Genomic DNA, 7500 nt, shown 5'->3' with positions numbered 1-7500 from the left:
CTAACAATCGAATGTATGATATAGAAATCTTTGTTCTCTCTCCTTTTTTTTTGACTGACAGTTTTTTTAATGCGTGGAGAAAATCCCTCTCTAAGAAAAAAAAAAAGAAGTCGGATCCCACAGCTAAAAGCTGTCAGTGAGCTATTTTTTTTATTTCTCCTTTTTTTTGGTAAAAAAAAAAAAAAAAAAAAAGGTCGGCGTAAGGTCAGTGGTTTCTATGGTAATGGATCACTGGATCTGTCATGTGACACGTGTGCATCAGAATTGCGTCAGGATGGGGCCAAAGGTCTTGCGCACTTGCACACGCGCACACACACACACACACACACACACACTGACACCCATAAGAGAGACCTGTGTTTTAATAGGTACAATATGGTATGTGTCAAACCCGCCTCTGTTTCTGTCTGTGATGAGCGTTGACAGAGTTGCCTCACTCTGATTGGTTCTCTTACAAAGCCACATGTGCAGGCACCCTTGGATAAAGGAGGTAACGGAACAATGGAGAATTCTCAAAACCTTGGTCGACCTTTTCCTTGGAATTGTACAACCTCTGAGAGGACGAATAGGAGGTAACATCTCAATCTAAACTGTCATATTGTGTGGTATAAATCATGATATTATGGGCCATACAGATTTTTCCGCGTACACTCAGCCTGATCTTGACCTTTTTCTTTTTTAGCGCGTGTAGGAGGGTTGGATTTATGCTCATTGTTGGAGTCAAAATGGTGAACTTTCCTGATAACTGAAATAGTAACAATCCACTGGGGGGAGTGCTATGAATTAGACTTAAACATACATTTATTTGTTGTTGTTTTGTTGTTGTTGTTGTTGATGATGGTATTTAGGGGAGACTGAGAATCAAACTACTGTGGATAAGTTGTAATTTTGACATATTCTTAAGTCAGACAATAATTTTTGGATTTTGTCATATGTAATCATAAGGATGCATGAGAATGTATAGTCGTTTTCACAGAAACCTAAGTTGGCAGTGTTACAGCTAACCCTTGGCTTTGCCCCTTTCTCTCCTAATTTCATTTAGATGAATATTCTAACAGTTCTATATTGACTTCTGAGAGATTGGAGAGTGTTTTTTCAAAGAGCTCGGAGCCAAATTTACTCCGTAAATCAACAGCTCACTCTCCTTCAAGTCTGTTTACTCTGAGAATCAGAAGATTTGGCATTTTTCTACGCTTGACATTTTAATGTCGCCAAAACCCGAGTTTTTTTTTTTTCTACACTCTAGAAAAATTGTTCCTATGTTGTATATGATTCCCCGGGAATGTATTTTTTTTCCCATGCTTTTGAGTTTGAGTGATGAGACTGAGTTTGTTTTGACTGAGGGATTACCGATGTAATCTTTTCAAGCTGTTGATTTGTAAATTTCCTGTTTGAGAGAGATCAGAGATTAATTCCGATGAAAGATTTAGAGATCGACATGGAAGATCTCTAGAACATTCCGGATTCCTCTCATCTGCAAAACTGCGTGGGTCAGGAGAGGTGATTCCAAGAGTGGGTGTATCTGTGGAACAGCAAGAGGATTAAGCCAAAAAAAACATCTGTTTAGGCGTGTACTGAGCGCGGGAGGAAGTGTGTGCATGTGTGTGTGTATGTGGTCAGCTTGTGGGATGGATTAGAGGTTTATCTCTGTATCTGTGTGTGTGTGTGTGTGTGTGTGTGTGTGTGTGTGTGTTCACTTTGTCCCCAGTAGACTTTTGATTCATTATCTCATCCCTGCCCTGTGACTGAGAACACTTATGTTTCCAACACAAATGACTCTTACCAGGAGAGAGCAAGGTGTGAAATCCAGGACCGGAGTGGAAACTGAACGGAGATATTTACTCAAGCCTCTCCAAAGAAAGAGAGAAAGAAAGAAAGAAAGAAAGAAAGAAAGAAAGGGAGAAAGAAAGAAAGTAAACATTGTTAAATTTCACAGTCAATTAATTTTCAAATCGACTGTTTAGTTTTAATTGAACTTTAAATCAGTCGTAAATAATGAGTATGAAATGTTTATATATGTGAAAATGGGGCGTTGAAGTGTGCACAGAGAGCTGTAGACATGAGAGTGTGAGCGAGTGTAGTGGGTAGACCAGTTAGCGCCTACGATAGGCTGGTGGGACCCCGGGATTAAGCCCCTCCCACTCCATACCATTCCCGTCAGAGTGTGTCAGTGTGCCTCCGCACTAGCTTTCACAGCGGGGACTCTGTGAGTGCTTTACCTCGCTAATCGCATTCGCATAAACACGCAATTATCCTATACACAGTCTCTCCCTCTCTCTCTCTCTCTCTCTCTCTCTCTCTCTCTCTCTCTCACACACACATACACGCACACACTCTCACACACACACTCCTACATCATGTGGAGAAGATGACAAACATCAACAGCACTTTGTCCTCATAGTCTCTCAACACCACACTCAATTATTCCATCTCTTACTACAGAGAGGGAGGAAGGAGTGAGAGAGAGAGAGAGAGAGAGAGAGAGAACATGGGTGTATGTGTGTGTATATGTGAGAGAGGGATACAGAGAGAGAGAGAGTGAGAGAGAGAGAGAGAGAACATGGGTGTATGTGTGTGTATATGTAAGAGAGGGATACAGAGAGAGAGAGAGAGCGAGGGAGAGAGAGAGAGAGAGAACATGGGTGTATGTGTGTGTATATGTGAGAGAGGGATACAGAGAGAGAGAGAGAGATGAATGTGGACTGTGTTGGTGTACTGCTCTGATGGAATCTTCCTCACATTTCCTCATTAGTGTTTATGCCACAAAACATCTCAATATAGTTCAGAACATATGAATATTCAAAACCCGTTTTTCTCATAGCAGCATTGGGCATCTACACGCAGTCACACAAAATATTTTGACTATGCACTGACACCAAACGTATCACTATGTTGTGAAATTTCACAGATATAAAATTAGCACTTGTCATCAAAAAGCAGCCAGCAAAGAAGAGTTTATTCAACAGTTGACATTTTCCACCTTTATGTTAAGAGAAAATGGTAAACTGAGACAATCCTGTGTTTTTGTTTCTTGTGTTGGAGGACATGGCATTTGGAGGACTGTCTCGTGTACAGATTATGCAAATGTTTTTCTCAGTTCCCATTGGTCAGTTTGCTTTTGTCATTCAGAAATGTGTGTGATTTGACTGCTTCTATTTAAAATCCAGGCAAGAAGCTTTTCTATAGAAGAGTTTCTATACTGTAAGGGAACGTGAAAGAGGAGATATATGTGGGCAAACACACCTCTTACTGCTGCAGTATGCACACGCACACACACTCACACACACACACATCTTGTCATCCCAGAAGTGAGTAGGTGTCTCCTCTGATGTTCAGAGATGTTCAGTGATGGTTTGAAGAGGAAAACGAGCGAGAGAAAGAGAGAGAGAAGGAGAGAGAGAGAGAGAGAGAGAGAGAGAGAGGGATGGATAGACACACAGACTGAATAAAAAAAGACCAAGTGGGATAGTGACAAATTGTGAGAAAGTTTGGGAAAGAGGGAGAGGAAAGAGGATAAAACGTTCAGAGTGAGAGAGAAAAGAGGAAGAAACAAACAGTGAAGCATGAGAAGAAAGGAGAGAGGAGTGGGATCTTCTTCTTCATCTCTCTCTCTCTCTCTCTCTCTCTCTCCCTCTCTCTGTGGAGAATGTTTTCACTTGGCTGTGTGTTTGAGTAAGGAGAGTGTTTGTTTGTGATAAAGCGTATGTTTCTTTGTGTGCTAGGTGTGGCTATTTCACATCTGCTGGTTCAAAAGTGTGTGTGTGTGTGTGTGTGTGTGTCTGTATCTTTGTGTCAAGGGTTTTTAGCCATTTTTTAAGTAATTGTCCCCTCAGTGTAATGATTTAGGCTTTTGAAGTCGCATTACCATGGTAATTACACTGTCTGTGCCTCTATGGGTTGTGCGTGCGCGTGCGCGCGCGCGCGTGTGTGTGTGTGTTACGTGTCTCTGGAATGTGTCTGGAGTGTTTGAGCCCTGTGACTTGGCCCGTGTGCGCAGTACAGTTCAATAACAACGCAGTAACAGATCTTTAACCTTTTCCGTCGACCCGTCTGTTTGTTCGGTATGCTTTAGCATGTTTCTCTGGACATTGCGCCCCAGTCTGCAGCATCACTTTGCCTTGGTTACGTAGGTCTGTAGCGTGGTCTGTAGATAGGCCTATCATGTTTCTGTACTGCGTCCAAATGTCTCCTCTTATAAAGCCCTTTAGTACAAAGAGACCTTACATGTACAGATCAATGTCAGGTAGAGAGCTGCTCTGGAAAGACACAAATACTCAGAGAGAGAGAGAGAGAGAGAGAGAGAGAGAGAGGAAGGTCATAAGCAAAAATAAAAAAAGAAAGAAAAGGAAAGATTGAATAGGTATTCTTGTTTGTCAATATCCTGTTATTTTTCCTGGAACATGTTTGTTTTTAATGTTACCAGGAATGAATGAATTGTAAAGCTCTATTGAACACGCACCTTTATTACTGACATATGAATCTGTTGGACTCTGTGAATCTATTTCCTCTGAGCCTTAAGACTGAACAGTGTGCTCATGGTGCTCTCTCTCTCCCGCTCTCTCTCTCTCCATCTCTCTCTCTCTCTGTCTCTTTCTCTCTCTCTCTCTTTCTCTCTCTCCATCTCTCCCACTCCTCCCTCCTTTCTCTCCCATACTCTCTTTGTCTCTCACTTTCCCTTTCTCTCTCTCTCTCTCTGTCTGTCTCATCTAAACAATGGAAAACCAGCGATATTAAACAATGCGGCAGCAGCCTGATGAACTTTGAATTTACTGTGTGTTTTCTCGGTTGTTATGCTGAAACCTTGGCCATAGCTAAAGCTCTCGGATAACCCTGACCTGGTAATGGCTGTTTGCGTATGCGTGTGTGTGTGTGTTTGTATGTGTATGCGCACGTGGGTGCGTGTTTGTCTATGTGTGTGTGTGTGTGTGTGCGTGTGCCTCTGTGACTGTGTGTGTGTGTGTAAGTGTGTGTGTTTCTTAGCTGACCTCTCTCTCCTGCAGCTGTGAGCACAGAGCACTTAACACCCAATGGAGTCTGATGCCAACCGCCAGTCAAAACTCAGCATGGAGTCAAAACAGCAGGGAGAGAGAGAGAGAGAGAGAGAGAGAGAGACAGAGAGAGAGAAAGAGAAAGAGAGAGAGAGAGAGAGAGAGAGAGAGAGAGAGAGAGAGATGGGCGGGAGAGCCAGACGTCAAATAACTGGACATCAAGTTTTCAAGAAACCATGAAAGTTAAAGTGAAAAGTGAAAAAAAGTGAGGTAGTGAAAAGCCTGGAACCGAAATTGGAAAAGAGCCTTTTAAAATGTATTCTGTGACTCCCCAATAAAAAACATGTTTATAGCACTAAACCAGAATGCCGTTAAGCAGAAATGAGAGTAAATTAGATTATAAAACTGAAAATTGAAACTTATTGGAAAGAGTGGGACAATTAATCAGAATGTCGAGTAATTTATACTGCTGTTGGCTCAAGTAAAGAAAAATATTGATTAGCTGAGTATCTGTTAAAACCCAAGAACACAAACAAGAGACACATTCAAATCAACCTCTGACTCAGTTACAGTGAGTTAACTATGCAAATCAGAGGAGACACAGAACGAGGGGTTACTAAAGAGATGCATTTCTGCCATTCTCTGGGAAAAAGAGAACAACACTGCTTCTAATATTGCCTTCTTTTATTATTGGCTATATCATATGTACACACACACACACACACACACAAATGATCCTTCAAACTATGTGCTGTAGTGACAGGCTAGTCATTCTGACTGCATCATGGCATGAAATGTATGGATGTTTGGATGTGTAGAAATTTCTAGAATGAGTTTAGTGCTGAGGGGAAGGCATTAGACAGCTGCTTCTGCTGTGAAGGTCAGAGGATGAGAAAGACAGAGAGAGAGAGAGAGAGAGAGAGATTCATCTGCTCAGTCCTTCATGCTTGGACACTATTGATTTTCCTCTATGCTATTACATGCATTATTCACACACAGAGACAAATGGAAATATATACATGAAGAGGAGGTAACATGAAAGGGAGATCCATCTCTCTCTCTTTCTCTCTCTCTGTGTGTATGTGTGTGTGTGTGTGCGTACGTGTGTGTGTGTGGCTGTGGCTCTGTGTGTGAGCGAGAGAAACACTGTTTGCCCACTTCAGATTCTGTTCTCTGTGTAATTAGTTCTTCATTCATGAACAAGCTGTTTGTAAAAGGAAATCGAGTAGAGCCATTAAGGTATCTGGTAATGTGTGTGTGTGTGTGTGTGTGTGTGTGTGTGTGCGCGCATGTATGTATGAGCGAGAGAGAGAGAGTGCGTATGACTAAACATTTGTGATGTCCTCACCAAGTTTCTTTTCCTGAAGTGCTACTGCAGTAATTCATGAGGAAAATGAGGAGAGCTGTGTGTGTGTGTGTGTGTGTTTGTATGTGTGTGTGTCATTGTTATTCAAAGGAAATCAAGTTCACAAAAGAAAAGTCCTGTTTTGTGCTGACTGTCACAAGAGAAAGGTTTTATTTTCTTTCTCTCTCTTTGCCATTTTAATTTTGAGCTGTTTGCATCCGTATGCTCTCTGACTGTCTTGTTCAATTTCCTCTTTCTCGGAAAGAGGGGAAAAACACCCGTGTGACATATACTTCATTTAGTGTCTGTAAAATGACGCTTGAAGAATCCACCATTTTGTTTGCCAGTAGGCCTGCTAAAAATGTCTGTCACAAGATAGTCTGAGGCTAACAATGTTTGCGAAATCTAGCAACGGTTTTCCCTGTTTTTCTGATTGTCAGGACAACTTCTCTTTTTATTAGGTCCCCTTTTAATCCATGTTCTTCTTTTCTTTCCTCAAGAGATTGAGCGGAGAAAATATTATTATGTGGTTTATGGCTTTGTGTGACTTTATTGATTAAAAATGGTAAAGAGTTAGCGTAGCCTTAGCACACAACTATCTCTTGGCATGTTGATGGTGAGGTGTGTGTGTGTGTGTGTGCGTGTGCGTGTTTATGTGTGTGCAGGGGAGGGAGAGGGGTCAAAATGATTAAACAAACTCTGTTTTTCATTTAGCATTCTCCAGTTCCCTCTGTATCAACCCAGGAACCCAATTTAGTTCTCTTTTCTTTCCTATTTTTGTGGGTTTTGACAAATACCATTAAAGTATTAAATTAAAAGCGTACAGGGAAAAAAATCCTATTACATGTCCATTTTAGACACAAATGTTTATGAGCATTCTATTGACTTTTGTGTTTTTCTCTGAAACATTTTTCTCTCTCATGTATGGTCACGTGGGTGTCAGACTGTTGTTGTGATTCAAATGTAGTTAAAAACCATTCTCTTTCCCGTGAACAACAAGAAAAATCAACAAACAGAAAACAATTTAGCGTGACATGCTTAAATGAACAATGAATGAAAGTCCTTATCATCTTCTATAATGTGCGTATTTGTTAGAATTTATTTCATTTTCACTGCTGGGGCAGAGAGTGTAAGTAATAGAACAGGCTTAGCTAAGCCCTCCCCCTA

General features: G+C 41.1%; 1 protein-coding gene across 1 annotated transcript in view; it reads left to right on the top strand.

Annotated features, from left to right (window-relative positions):
- The window catches only part of fibcd1b (fibrinogen C domain containing 1b), a 69523-nt gene that overhangs the window by 7217 nt on the left and 54806 nt on the right, over positions 1-7500 (top strand). The window lies entirely within an intron of this gene.

This window comes from Chanos chanos, chromosome 1 (assembly GCF_902362185.1).
Source record: "Chanos chanos chromosome 1, fChaCha1.1, whole genome shotgun sequence".
Classification (NCBI taxonomy): Eukaryota; Metazoa; Chordata; class Actinopteri; order Gonorynchiformes; family Chanidae; genus Chanos; species Chanos chanos.
The sequence above is the reverse complement of the archived record's forward strand: the minus strand, read 5'-3'. Positions and strand labels throughout refer to the sequence as shown.